The sequence below is a fragment of the Alligator mississippiensis genome, chromosome 2 (assembly GCF_030867095.1).
Source record: "Alligator mississippiensis isolate rAllMis1 chromosome 2, rAllMis1, whole genome shotgun sequence".
NCBI classification, from domain to species: domain Eukaryota; kingdom Metazoa; phylum Chordata; order Crocodylia; family Alligatoridae; genus Alligator; species Alligator mississippiensis.
In genome coordinates this window covers 225,219,526-225,234,192 of record NC_081825.1, presented here as the reverse complement: position 1 = coordinate 225,234,192, position 14,667 = coordinate 225,219,526, and the positions used below count along the sequence as shown (strand labels likewise).

The window sequence follows — 14,667 nt, the reverse complement described above, 5'->3', positions numbered from 1 at the left end:
TGTAAAATCTGGAATCTATTCCAGATGTTGCCACTGCATCAGAGTAAGCAAACGAATTCACCTACCTGTGTCTCATCTTGTCCATCTGTAAAATGCAAAGAACATTTTTGCAGGACTGTTGAGAGGTTTATTTAAAACCATTTATGTGCCTTAATTTAAATTTCTACTAAAAACACAATTTTCATTTCTGCCAAAGCAAACAAATTTCTATTCTGTGCACCTGATCCAACCCCTGCTGCAGTGAGTAGAAAGACTCCTATCAACACCTGCAAGAGCATGACCTGACACTCGTGAGACCAAGTGAGAAGAGACCAAGTACTAATAAATAAACATTTAGTATTTAGTATTTATGTTATAGTAGTGTATACAGGCTCCAGCTAGGATCAGAAGTTACACATCAACTGGTTTAAACCTGTGACAGAACAGAAGCTCAATGCACATAAACCAGTTTAAAAATGGCTGAAACTAGTTTAAGGTAAGTCTGATATTATATACAACCAGGTTTAACTGATTTGGGTCAAACCAGTTTATGAAACTTCTGTCCCAGACCCCTTCCTGGTTCCCACCCCTCTGCTCCCTAGCTAGAGCAGAGAAGGCTGGCTGGCTGACGGGGGGGGGGGGGGGGGGGGGGGGGGGGGGCAAACCCAGCTAGGGATGCAGCCCTGTCTACAGTGTGGGGACTTCCCTCCCCACAGCAAAACCTGGCTGGGGTCTGAGGCCAGGGAGAGGGGTTAAACATCCCTTCCCCCACTCAAACTTACCGCTGGCTGCAGCTGTGGATTACAAATCCCAGAGGTACCTGGAAGCAGGAAGAGGAATTGATGAGCAGCCCTGCAGAGTCCTGCTACTGTGATTCTGGACTGCAAATCCCAGAGACCTTGGGGCAGTAGGAAGAGGAAGTGAACACAGCCAGAGAGCCATACTCTAGTGCCCCCAGCTTCTGGCCTGAGCCACTGCAGGCATGTGGCTACATTTTCTAAATCAGAAGTAAATGTCTGTTCACTTCTGTTTCAATTTAACCTGTGCAACTTAAACTAACCTGTAAAGACTGAATCGATTCAGCCTCGGGCTTTTTAACGGTCTGTACCTAGCCATTGTGCTAGGAGCTATACAGATACAACTACTTACAGCCATTGCCTCAGAGTTTCACTCTAACTAGAAAAGATGGAGTAAAGGTAGGAAGGGGAACAAGGGCACAAAAAGGTAAAAAGATTTCACAAAGCAGGTCAGTGGCAGAGCTGTAAAGGGAATCCAGATCCTGAGAACCAAATTAGTACCCTGTCCCATAGATCATGCTGCCTCTTTAATAATCAATGGAGAGTATTTAAAGTACTGTAGCAATGTTCACCTTCAAAACATTTATATAACATTCACAGCATCAGTCCTCTTTCCCTGAAGGGGACATACCTCTATTAAAAAAAATACAAGCCAGCAGCTGAGTTGAGGAATTTGTACAAGCAAAACCAGATGACCTTTCATTTAATTTAGAAGGTCACTGGAAACTCCCATTATAAAGCAAGTGAAAGGTAATAAACAGCAAACAAAGGAATTCCACCTGCATCTGAAACATTTTGATCACTGAAAAGGAAGGGTGAGATTCCATGTAGTGACCTACTAGTTTTAGACCCTCTGGAAAGGTTTCACCAGCAAACTGAGGAAATCTGTACACAAAACAAGTTTAATCTTCCCACTTAGGTCTCTTGCTAAAACTCCATCCTATGGTGGTATTTAAGTGCCCAACCCCATTACCACTAAAAAGGCAGCAAAATACCCAGTAATTCAGTAGGAGCAACATCATAGCCTTCAAATATTCTTGGTACCATGTAATTGTGTATACTAAACAAACAATATGGTAGCTCAATATATATATTGTAGGGGTTGGCTCATGAACAGGACTGGTTCAAAGCATGAGCAAGGAAATCTTCTTTAAAAGGAGGTCCAAAAAGCAACTTTAAGTTACCCATGTCTCCAGTTTTGGAGAAAAAGAATGTAAAACACTATTACACAGTGGTCTTGTAGCTCCCATCTCCTGAAAAAACACCACACTTCTCTAAACTTTAGGAAAAGGGTATTATATGGAATTAACCACTATAGTACACTGGTTGGTGCTAGCATAGGTTGCTAAAATTAAAAGCCCCAATTCTTCAGGACACCAAGTGGTTTCAGGTCTTCTGGATCTAAAAGAAAATGGCTCTATTTGTCCCACAGGTCAGTGAAAAGTAAAAAGAGGAATACATCTTTTTTTAAAAGTGGTAAAGATATACCTGAGGTTTACAGGTAACTAGAATGTTGATCTCTGCAATCAGGAACAATAGTTTGTTTTCTCTACCATGGTCTTTTATTACAAGTAGAATGGGATGTAATCTGTATTGCAAATGATTCTGATTAAGGAGAAAGAAAGGTCTGGATAAAGAAAAATTCCTAATATTAAGATTGATTAAAACATAGCACACATTTTCAATGAAATAGGAAATTAGAACAATTCAGACAAAACAAAACAGTTGGTGAAAAGTTCCATAGAAAGCAAACTTCACTTAAGAGAATGGGATAGACTCAATATTCTGTAATTATCCCCAATTTTCTATTTATAATTAAGATGTATATGTTTAGATAGATATATAAAAAGCTTAAACAAATAAACTATATTACACACACACACTTCCTTAAATAAAAAAAATCAGGTGCCAATTTTTAAGAAACAAACATTAGATGTCCAAATGTATGAACTACTAATCATGTATCCAAAGCAGGTAACATCATGTAAATAGCTACTGAGGCACACCCATGGAACACAGCCTGAATATTTGCACATATATTGAGCAGGACAGCCATGCAATTTACATCCACCCTGTTTTTCATTTTAGCTTTTGGATTTTTTATTTTTAAATCTTCTGTCCCCAAGATGAAGAGCTCAACTTCCCAAATGGTTTTCTGGTCTGAATTCATGCCAGCTTCTTGCAACATACTGTATGTATCTGAGGCCATCAGCCCTACACCATTTGGAAATTAGCTTGAAGAGTGGTACATGAAGGAGAAAAGGGTAAAGAAACAAATCTATCCTGAATTTTCCAGAATGAAATTCTCCAAATTTTGGCAGCTTTTTTCTGATGTACCCAAGGACTCCCTAAAACAGGGTCCCAGATCAGCACCAGGGAGCATTCTGTTTCCAGTTCAGCAAGCAATCATAGCAAGAAGAAATAGTCATGATGATCAATGATCACGCTGCCACATCCCAGCTAATTAGCTCTGCCACTGAGCAGAACTGATTATCTCTATGGCCCACGGTGCTGTACTAAGGTGAACACACTATCCCAGACCAGAAGTCATGTAGACTACTTTCCGTTCCTGATGCCTGTGGAACATCTGGGATTGCATTGCATTCCCCAGAAGTTGGTCTCCTTAAATAAAGAAATACAGCAACTCTAAGAAACATAATCAATCTTCCTCACAGTTGGCACAAATTAATATCTACCAGTAAAATCTATGCTTTTTTCAGCCCTCTCTTCCCAGTCTGAATCAATGTCTGGATGCCTGTTGGCAACTCAGGAGCACAAGCGGAGAGGAGAGACTCCAAAGAGGAAAAAAGGGTATCACTACTTAGGAGAAATTTTGAAGAAGCAAGGGGTTCTGCTTTAGATGGCCTACACAGGATCTCCCAACAAGCATCCACCAAGATTAGCAGAAGTGTGCAATCACTGCAGTCGCTCTCATCTTAGAAACAGAAATGCAGCCTGTTTCTAGGGTAGGTCCCCAATAGGCTACAGACCTGTAGTCGCCTCAAACAACGACTTATCATCAAGAAGTAGATAACTTTGCCCTGCATTATAGAACTCCATGAGAAATGCCCTTTCCACCCTGTCTTCCATCTATTTTTTTTTATTCACAACTTATTTCTGTAACATCTGAATACCTTATTTCTGCTCTTCCCCGAGTTAAGGCCCATGACCCTATGTGTTAGTAGCTGATACTGACAAAACAGCTGCATCTGTTTTCCTACAGCACATTGAGAAAAGACAGGGCTAGAGATAATTAAATAAAACAGAGGAACTAGATTATTTATTTTAAAGTAAAATGCATCTTCTAGGAAGAAAGTCCTTTATTTGGGCAAATCTGTAAGCTGTTTATCAGCTTAAACTCATTATCTGCCCATATGGTCTTAGCACTGTGGTTTAAAAAAAATGGGCATGCACTAGCTGATGAAATGTCATCTGCCCCTGTGCCAGAAACTAGTATTTTTGCAGTGACGTCAAATTAGGATCGTTGCCACAAGTGAAGGGCTTCCATAAGGAAAGTCATCATATTTTAATTATGCAGGAATCCTACAGAAGGCAATGAGGAGCAGAAAACAGGGGAAAGAAAAGAAAATTCATTCATAAAAAAGGAAGTAATTGCACTTACTCTTCCTCCCATCCATCTCTCTCTCTCTCTCTCTCCTTCTCTCTCTCATTCTGTGTTTATGAAGAGATTTCAAATGAGCAAAAGGAGGAAAGAAAACACCCAATAAATTCACATCACAGTATGTGCATTCTGCTTCAAATGCCTGAAGTACTCAAACAAGGGTATATTATCTTAAGATACAAAGGTGTTAGGATGAAAACTGCTAACTCTGACTGCAGCTTGCTGAGCCATATTTCTGATGGATATCCAAGACGCCAGCCCATTCTGATGCATGAATAGCAGCAAGTTGGCAAGCCTGAATGATGGAACTAGGTTACAGAAATATAAATCAGGCACCATCATCTGTTAACGAGAACTAGTTCTGCAAAATAAAGCAATTTTAAGCCTTTTGCACTCCTCTTTTGACATGCTGAGCTAACATTTATTGATCCTGCACAGTCACAATTAACCATGGTAGCCAGGCCAGTGGTTTAACACAGGACATTAAACCTAACTACCTGTCAACTTAGCTACTCCAAGAGAGAGAAACACACTGAAGTCACAGTAACAGATGCTGCTCATGTTTTATGAACTGCAATGTTATTCCTGGTTACAGATACTGTTTCTGCTCTTTAAAACCGATCTAAAGTTCTGTGTATACAATAATGATTTGAGTTAAACAACACACACAAACAAACTGATAGTGGATGGAGTTAAGGATACATCAGCTTTTCCCTTCTCCCCCAACCCCACCCCAAAAAATATAATACACATCAACTAGCCAAAAATGAGATCACCCCTAGGATAGACATTAGATGCTGTCAACATAGAAAAAGATGCATGTTTAGATTACACTCCTTCCTGAACAAAAATCAGCCCCACCTTCACTCTCACTTTGGGAAATTAAGTTACAGAGAATCTGTTTTCACTTTTTAGGAGGGTGGGAAGAGAGGGAATGTGCTCTTCCCTTTTTGTTTTCCTCTTTCTCCACGTGGTGTATAAAGAGTTTTCCTGTAATTCACGAAGGACACACTGAAGTCTGTGTCTTCTGAACGGAAGCCACTCCCCATTTAATTCCAGGGTTTGCCTGGATTCTGGAATTAAACCTATAGTCATCCCAATAAAGCTATAGCTATACCAGCAAAGCCCCCTAGTGGAGAGGCAACTGACACCAACAAAACAAGTTCTTAGCCAGAGTACTAAACAACCTTCCTTAAAGATGTAAGCTATTCTGGCAAAAAGAGTTCTTTTGCCAGTATAAGTTCATCTCTGGGGGAAGAGGATTGATTGCCAGTATAGATCTGTTGGTTAAGTGGCCAATATAAACCCTCCAGATTTCAACCTGCCCCCCAAAATACATATTTTATATATTTGATGCATCTCTTTTTTGAGTAAGTGATAATAGGTGCTAATTCTCCAAGGTGTCAGTGCTCCTAGCAAATGATTTCTCAAGCTAGAAAATTCACTGGCTAAGGTTCCCTTTACAGAAAATGCAAGGCAGTCAATAGAAATGATAGTTCAACTTTTCTGGCAGACTGAAATTTCTTGGAGAAGTAAACATTCTTCCTTTCCTTTTCCCACCCTCTTCATTTCTATTAAAAATAAAAGCCTAGATTTTTATGGCAATTGTGCTGTGCAGTATTTCAGCTGCTCCAACAAAAACAGTACATTGGCTGCAATAAAAACAAAAATATCAGTTGCCTTCCAGGGACCATCAAACATTCGAATCATTTTATCAAGAGTGCAAAAGTAATCTGGGGAAACGGAAGACAGAGGACTATGCCTGAGCAGAATGCATCTTTCAAGCTTAAAGAATAAGAAACACTCCTACTTGCTCTCATGCCAGGTGGCTTTGTCTTGTTCTTTTTTGTGTACTTTAAAGACAAATAAAGAAAAACAATCCCTGTTTTCTTATGAACGGTGCTTAAGGACCCCCTTACTGGCAAGGACTACCAGCTGCATCGGGAAATACGTTCTGTTAAATTAGTACAAAAGTGCAACTGTTCCATTCATTTCACTGAACCTACTTAGGATTTATATGGACAGAACTGAGCTCAAGAGTCTGACCAGTCACCTAGTCAGTCAGTCCATGTAGCACACCAGACTCCCACTGCCTCTCCCTGGGGGTCACTAGTAATCAAATCCTCACAAGTCCATTCATTGCATTTCTTTGCAACATTCAGCCATGCTCTAAGCACAGGTAACATAGAAAGGTGTTGGAAGCAGCACTACAAAAGCCTAATTGACCAGCCACCAAAAAAAGAAAAGAGCATAATTTAAAAACAAGGCCCATGCTTCCCAGAGCAGATGTCCGTTTCTCCTGACAAGCGCAGGCTTTAAACCTGCAAGCAAACTTCACACGCTGATAGCAAAACACCTGCATCTGCCCTGGCTGTAAAAACAAACCGTTGTGGTAGCCTGATACTTGACCCAGACGCTGTTTCTGCTATTACATCTGTGCTGAGAAGAGGGGGGAGAGAGAGCGCGCCTCTGGGGTTCTCTGGGCAGCAAAGCCCGGCTGAAAGAGTTTCTGCTGGGGCTGGGCTGGGCTGAAGTCAGACACCTGAGCTGCGCTGACACTGCCCTCAGCCAAACCTCGGCGCCTTCCTGTGCTCAGCCTGGGCCAGGCGGTCCCGGGACGTCCCAGAAGCCAGGACAAGGGACCTCCGGAACTCACCTCCTCCAGCGCGCCTCAACCCGTGGGTTGCAAGACCGTATAAAAGGGTCATGAACAAACTTGAAAAATGGAAAGGAGAAAAAATGTGGCTTTTCCCTTGCAGGCTGGCAGAGCTCCAGCTTGCGGGGGGCTGCCTGGGCACCCCCTCCCCTGCCCCGCACACTGGGGGCAGCTGGCAGGGAGCGAGGGGCACTGGGTTGGGGAGGGCTATCCGTGTTTCCAAATGGGTCCTGGCACAAAAGAGCCTGAGAAGCACTGCCCGAGGCCAGCCCCTGCTCCGAGCAGCACTGGATGCCCCCGGCCAGTGGGGCTGGCGTGTCGCGGGAAGTTTGGGCAAGGACCTCAAGAGGGGCCCGCGGAGCGAGCGCGCCGGTGCCGGCAGCGAGGGCAGGCACGCCACCGCACGCTCCCCGCGCCGGGGTGCCCTTCCCGGCGAGCCGGGGGCTACCGCAGGCATCCAGTCGGGGAGGAGGGCAGGGCAGGGCACCGGGCGCCTCCTTAGTCCTTACCTTGCCTCCAGCCGCGCCCCGCCAGGAGCCGGGGCAAGTTTGCGAGGCGGGCAAGTTGGAGCAGCTGCCGCCCGAGCTGAGGGCTGCGAGCGGCGCGGCTCGGCTCGGACTCGCACTCACGGCGCCGAGCCCGTGCCCGGCAGCCTGGGAGAGCCGGAGTCGCCAGCTGCGCGCAGGCAGCTCCACCTCCCCGCGCCCGCCCCGCATTGTTCCCGCCCGCCCCGCCGCCCCCCTCCCCGGCCGGGGTCCCCTCCCCTCCCCTCCCCTCCCCTCCCCTCCTCTGGGGCTCGCCTCCCCCGGCACCTCCCAAGTTGAGGTTGCTCTGCAGCTCTCAACCCCCTCCCCCAGGAAACTTGATGCAGTCCTCCTCCCTTCACCCAGAGCCACCCAAGCCAAGTCAGGACCCAAGGGGGATCCCTCACTTGCAATTGGGAAAGAAGGAGGGCCCCAACACTGGCTCCTCCTTCATTTGGGCGACCAGGGCTGCTCCAAAAGGGCTGTTTTGAGGACACCATCTCTTGGCCCTCCTAATCTGTCACCCAGGCGGGTGATGCCCCAGGACCCGTTTGTATACATTGGGTGGTCCTACAGCGACATTGGCCTTAGTACTCCCTTTTGCAAGTACTAAAGCACGGCACAGTAACCGCCCCTACCAGCAGCCCTTGGACTTACAACACAACTGGTTCCTGACAACCGCGTCTTGAGTCGAAACGTCGTAACTGGGAACCAGTTTTCCCATAGGAAACAATGTTATGAATGCGGGATTGGTTCCTGAACCCTTTTTTCACCAAAAATAACCCAGAATTTTGTACTCAATTATAGATCAGTAATATAGCTACATGAATGTATTTATATCAGGGGTGGGCAAAATGCGGCCGGTGGGCCGAATGCAGCCCTCCAGGCCATTCTATCCACCCCAAGGGTCCCCTAAAAAATTTTAAAACTTAATATATATCTGCCCCGGCTGCCTATCATGTGGCCCTCGATGGCTTGCCAAAACTCAGTAAGTGGCCCTCTGCCCCCAAATGATTGCCCACCCCTGATTTATATCATGGGCGACTGGTGCTGCCTTAGTGGGGGGGGGGCGGTTCCCCCAGGCGACTCCCTGACAGCCAATCACTGCAGCTGATCACTACAATCGCTGCAGCTGCTTCCAGGAGTGGCTGCGATCGCTTCTGGGAGCAAGTGCCGGCTAATTGCTGCAGCCGCTCCTGGAAGCAGCTGCAGCGATTGGCCAGGACTTACAAGGGGGGCACTAGTACTTCCGCCTGCCCCCCCCCACCCATCGCCTGAGCAACCCCATGCACCCTCTATGCATCGTCACTGATTTACATTGTAAATAGCAATCATATTGATTTAGAAGGACTTATTTGAGGTGACTTCACTGGACTTTTTGAAGGGCTCTTAGTTGGACTGTTTGAAGGGTTCTTGGCTGGAGTCTTCTCAGGAGTCTTTGCTGCAGTTTCTTCTAGAGTCTTGTCTGCTTTCTCAAAGGAAGTGTCCAAGGAAGTTTGGACAGATGTTCTCCAGGGAGATGGGCAACGCAGCAAACTTGTTCGGTGGCATGGTGTCGCATCGGATCAAGTGTTGTAAAGTCAAAAATGACATCAGAAAGTTGAAACAGGCTGTCAATTTATAAATGCTGTAAGTGCAAAATGTTGTTACTCGAAAGGTTGTAAGTTGAGGACTGCCTGTATTGTGCTGGGTGCACAGCGCACAGTTAGTTTGAGCTGCTACTTTGCCACAGCAGCACACTAAAAGGGGGAAGTATGTCACAATGGCAAAGTAGCTGCTGGTGATGCATAGACTCAGGTGGGCACTATGGTGATGTAACGCAATGTGTAGACGCACGCATTGATGGCTGGTCCCAAACCAGTGCCCCTCACTCCCAACTCACTGCCCCCAAGTCCCAGCCCCACAGTTTCTGGGTGGGTGTGTGTGAGGCCAGGGAGCCCCCAAGCTCTGCCAGTCTGCAAAGGAAAAGCCACATTTCCCACATTTTTTGCCTCTAAAGGAGAATCCATTTTTCAAGTTTGTTTGAGACTCTTTCATATGTTCTTGTGGCCCACTTTTGAGTCGCGACCCACAGGTTGAGAATGCTAACCTAGGCCCCCCCTCCAAAAGTGGGAGGGAGTGAAGTTCATTCTTGGTGACGTTCCTCTCTGAAATCAGTCGAGCACTGTGGGGAGCAACACCTTCAGGAGGCTGTCACCAGAGCCAGCTGGAATGGGTGCTTGTGGTTGTGCTGGGGCTCATGTTTCACAGAGACAAACAGTCAGAACTCAAGACGCTACAAGAAGTAGACCTCGGGCCAGACTGCTTGGCTCTGAGGGACAACTAAATAACACCTGGTGCCAGGAGTTGAACAAATGAAGAGAACAGCAGCAGTAGCAGGAAAGAATGGCTAAAAGACTCACCAGAGTTGAAAGCGTGGACAAGATTTAAGCAGTGCTTTTATGCTCATTGTACCAGCAGCAGGTACCAGTATAACAGAGGCTGGCAGAGGGTGGCTACATTGCTGGCAAAAACTGGTTTCTAAAGAACCTAATGTTTATTCATAATTTTCAGTTAACACAGACAAAATATGGCCAGTAAATGTTGGAGCTAATGCTGAGAATGAACCTCTGCAGAAAGGAATTAAAGCTATTATGCCAGGATAGCCAAAACAGCATATTTCATGCCCTAACTATCAATATAAGGGGAAGCGCTCAATGCTATCTAGGACTGTGTTTTGAAACAGCAGGATAATTTCTCAGCAGCTAAAGAAAAGCATTAAAAGGATGCATTCGGAGATTGAAAATATCTCATAAGAACAGTGAGAGAGAGACAAGGATTTGGGGCTATGACAACTTTTCCTGGAGCAGCTGCCTAGCTGGGAGAGATTGTAGACAGGCTTTTGGGAACAAGGTTCTCTTCAGAAGGGCTGAAAAAGAAACAGTTGCAGCTTGGGATCATTATTTATCAACTACTATTAATTATAAGGGTAGCTTGTGCCCAAAAGCTTGTGCCTAAAATCTCTCCCAACTGTACAGCTGGTCCAGTAAAAAGGATGTTGCCCAAAAAGTCTTTGCTTTTTTCATATTTCCTGGACCATCCACAGCTACAGGATCACTGCAATACTACCAACAGAACAGTGACATTAAAGAAGCTTGTAAGACTTGCCACATACACCAAATAGAGATAGGCCAAGCCAAACAAAAGAGCCATGTTGGCGACACAGGAAATACAGGCCCCCTGGGGCCAAGAAGACACAGATTTCTTTATGCAGACTGGGGAAAAAACTGCATACTTGCCCTAGACTATTATTCTCATTTCCTTAAGTGAGCCTTACTAGAAAATACTAGTTAGGCAGAAAGCAGGGTAAAGTTGCACCGTATATACTAGAAATTCAGAGATGCATAAGCTTGGGCGAGCAAGCGCTCACTTTGTCAGATGCTATGAAACTCCAGAGCTGTTGCTCACAAAAGCTTATGTACCTCTGAATTAGTTAGACCAGGGGTGCTTAGCCCCCAGCCCACAGGCTACATCCAGCCCAAGGGTCAGTTTATGCGGTTGATCAGCGGGTGCAACCCTACTTGCCCAGAAGTAGCTGCATGCTGGGCTGACCCCATGCGCCCAGATCCAGCCGTGTATCGTCTCAATCCATATACTCTTCATCAGGCTGAGGAAGCATCTGCAATTGAGGAGTCAGTGGGTGAGAAACAGGCTGGGGGGGAGGGGGGCGGAGGGGAGGGGTGTTGATAGTGCACCATGGATGTTACCAGCTTATATACCAACATCCCACACCAGGATGGCATCCAAGCCTGCCCTACATACCTACAAGAGCAAGATGACAACTCAGAGTACAGACCCAAAGATATTACTGACATACACTTCATCCTCACAGACAACAATTTCACTTTTAATAACCAACACTTCCTCCAGAACATGGGCACAGCTATGGAAACCAAAATAGCCCCATAGTATGCCAACCTTTTTACGAGCCACCTGGAAGAATAATTCCTCAAGGACTGCACCATCAAACTCTTGCTATAGTTAAGATATATCAATGACATCATCATTTGGACTGAAAACCTGCAACTTCTGATTCAGTTCCATCAGAAATTCAACAATCATTACCCCTTCATCCGACTCTTGAATACTCTCCTTTTTAGACAGGATGATCAGTATCCAGAATGGTAAAATACAGACCACATTGTACAAGAAACCCACAGACCAACATACATATCTGCACAGAACCAGCGATCACCCTTAACACACCAAGAAAGCTGTGATATACAGCCAAGCCCTCAGATGCCACCACATTTGCACTGAGGAGAACACCCAGGATTGCCACCTCACAAAACTTAAAAAGACTTCCACTCAGCAAGAGAGATAGATTGCACATTTGAAAGAGCCACTCAGCTATCACGTGAGGAATTGCTGCAGTACAGAAGGAAAATCCTCACAAATTGCACATCACTGGTTATGTCATATCACCCCTCCCTCAAACCTATACGGAAAATTCTCAAACAATTGCAACCCATACTAGAAGGAGACCCAATTCTTAAAGAGATCTTCCCAGAACCACCCATCCTAGCCTTCAAACAAGTGTTGAACCTCGCTAAACTCATCACCAGAAGCGAACTTCCTATGGCCCAAAACATACTGAATGGATCCAGACAAGATAAGAATTGGCTGTCTATGTCCTTATACCAATACGACTACAACCTACACCCCTGTAACTTATAGTAGCAAGGGTCAGAAGGGACCTAAACAAATCATCAAGTCCAATTCCCAAAACACCACAGGGCTGCATTGGCTGGGAATCAAACCCAGGTCAACTGTTTGGAAGGCAGCTATGCTTACCACTATACTACCAATGCCCAGATGCAGGACCCAAGGCATATACCCAGGCTTGAACTTGCAACTCTATGACCCTAGAGTCCACACACTCCCCTGTAAGCCAGACAAGTAGGCCAAGGTCAAGTTCTCTCCCACACTGCCTTCCCTAGCACCACAGTCACATACATAAGTTTGCCCACCTCTGATCCATTATGTTAGTCTATGTTAGTCATTATGTTTATAATCTAACTAATAGTTAGATTATAAAATACAACTCTTCCCTGCCTTCTGTCAGAAAATACTAGGGCTCAACAAGTTATTGTACCATGTGACTAGATACACTATATCTGACACTAGACCAAACTTTATCTTAAGTAAGCTGCAGGGAAGAACAGGAGTAGATGCATCAGTACTGATCCCCAAGATCCTCAGTCTAACATGTTGCTGGAACACAGTGTCAAAACAATAAAGCACTTATAGAAAAGCACTGCAGATCAGATACCAATCTCTATTTAGACCTGTTAAATTGCTAGATGACACCAATGCAGTGTAGATTGTCACTTGCCAATGTTTTGCTCACTAGAGAACTGAACACAGCATGTTTAGAAGCCATTGGCAGAGTTACTGAGGATTTGCAGGTGTATAAATAGATAGGCAAGATAATAGAAAAACTCAAACATAATTCAAGGTCCTAGGAGCTGCCAACACTTCACAAGAATGGCACTGGGTGTATCTACAATGAAAACAAGGCTCTTCAGCATCAGTAGTAGTGGTGTCACAAGAGCTAGCCCCTCTGATACATGAAGTTGATGGACACATTCTACAAGGAAATAAGCAACACCTTACTCACATCCTATGATAGAGAGAGATAAAGGGTAACAACTAGAGCAAGTTGAGATGGATGGGCCCCAGGACATGATTATTCTACATCTGCAGGCTTTGCCCCTACCTAATAACAGTGGAAGTTGTTGTCCAAGGGAACCATCAGGTCCATGTGATAGCACATGGTGTGATGTATTGTTCATTAGCCATAACATGGTACTGTTTCTTCAAATGCAGTTACTTTGTGTGCCTCCTCAGGACCCACCTTCGGATCCATCGCATGGATACATACAAGCATTATGTTTAGATTGACTTAACCAAAGTTAGGTTGATTGAAATGCCTGGTCATGCAGGTGTTTGCAAGGCTTACATTCTCCCAAAAATGGTTCCCCTGATCTAAGTTAGTTCACCTTGGGATGTGAACTAGCTTTAGATCAATAAAGTGTTAACCCAAACTTGCAAGCTGTCTGAACAAGTTCCCAGCATAGCCCCAGGGCTGGGAAAACCCAGTCACTCACCCTCCTGCTGTTCCTATCCCCTCACCCGGACCCTGACCAGTCTATTTTTAGCCCCCAACTATCCCCTCTGACCTGGCAACCCCTTTGCAGTTGCTTTAACTTGCATGAAAATAGGTTGAGTTACAGCAGGTTTTTTCAACACATTGGGACCTGTCCTCTTTGCTCCATCATTTATCATTATTGCTTTTCTTGATCACAGTGTCAGCTACTGGCACTAGCCAGACATCAAGGCTTTACTGTACCAGGCACTGTAAATGCAGGAAAGAAAAGGCAGACTCAATCCTAAAGAATTTGTTGTATAAACTTCTATGTACCCAGACCTCAGTGCTCATATGAAGCCACATTTACTTCCAAGGAGGTCTTTTCAGGAAAGGGCTTTGGACAATGTGATAGCAAAGGGTAAGAACAGAGTGAATAAAACAAAAAAGAAGGTAAGTGTCTCACTAATAGAAACAATTAGCCACATGTATTGGAGATACTTCATGGTTTGCTGAGGATTTTTTTAATGTAGTCTTTTTCTAATGTTATACAGAAATAGAGAAACATATAGGGCATTTAACACACATGGCTCCAGTGCATCTAATAGCAGGGCAAGATTACAAAGCTGGATCATATTTATAGCATGTGTTTCTCTATATTTTTCTCGTTATGAGATCAAATCATTTCAAAGATCCTATATTTTCTTATAATATTTAGGCCTGTGTTTTTCCATCTGTTTCTCTGTTTGTTTATTTGTGTCACAGCATGACACTACTTCTACCCAGTCTTTGTGGCTTGAAGAAGTCATGGGTTTCCTTTTTTTTTATTAAACACAGTTTGACACGGGGTAATAGCTTTGTTCCTCATTTGATTCCATTGCACAAGGTCTCACGGTGCTGGTTTCCAGGAGGATGGTTTGTCATACTCCTGCAAGGGCAGTTCCTGGTTGCCTCAGGAAAAG

At 44.7% G+C, this 14,667-nt stretch overlaps 1 protein-coding gene and 1 non-coding gene across 9 annotated transcripts in view; both read right to left on the bottom strand.

The window, feature by feature from the left end:
• The window catches only part of TSPAN18 (tetraspanin 18), a 210,595-nt gene extending 202,855 nt beyond the window's left edge, over positions 1–7,740 (bottom strand). For all 8 annotated transcript variants that reach the window (XM_059722773.1, XM_059722772.1, XM_059722774.1 and 5 more), the window contains exon 1: positions 7,564–7,740. The gene's annotated coding sequence lies outside the window, so the exon portion shown is untranslated. The remainder of the gene's footprint in view (positions 1–7,563) is intronic.
• Positions 7,741–12,356: 4,616 nt separating this feature from the next.
• Positions 12,357–12,428, bottom strand: TRNAG-UCC (transfer RNA glycine (anticodon UCC)). Its single transcript has one exon. It is a non-coding gene; the product is annotated as a tRNA-Gly (tRNA).
• Between the last annotated feature and the right edge of the window lie 2,239 nt (positions 12,429–14,667).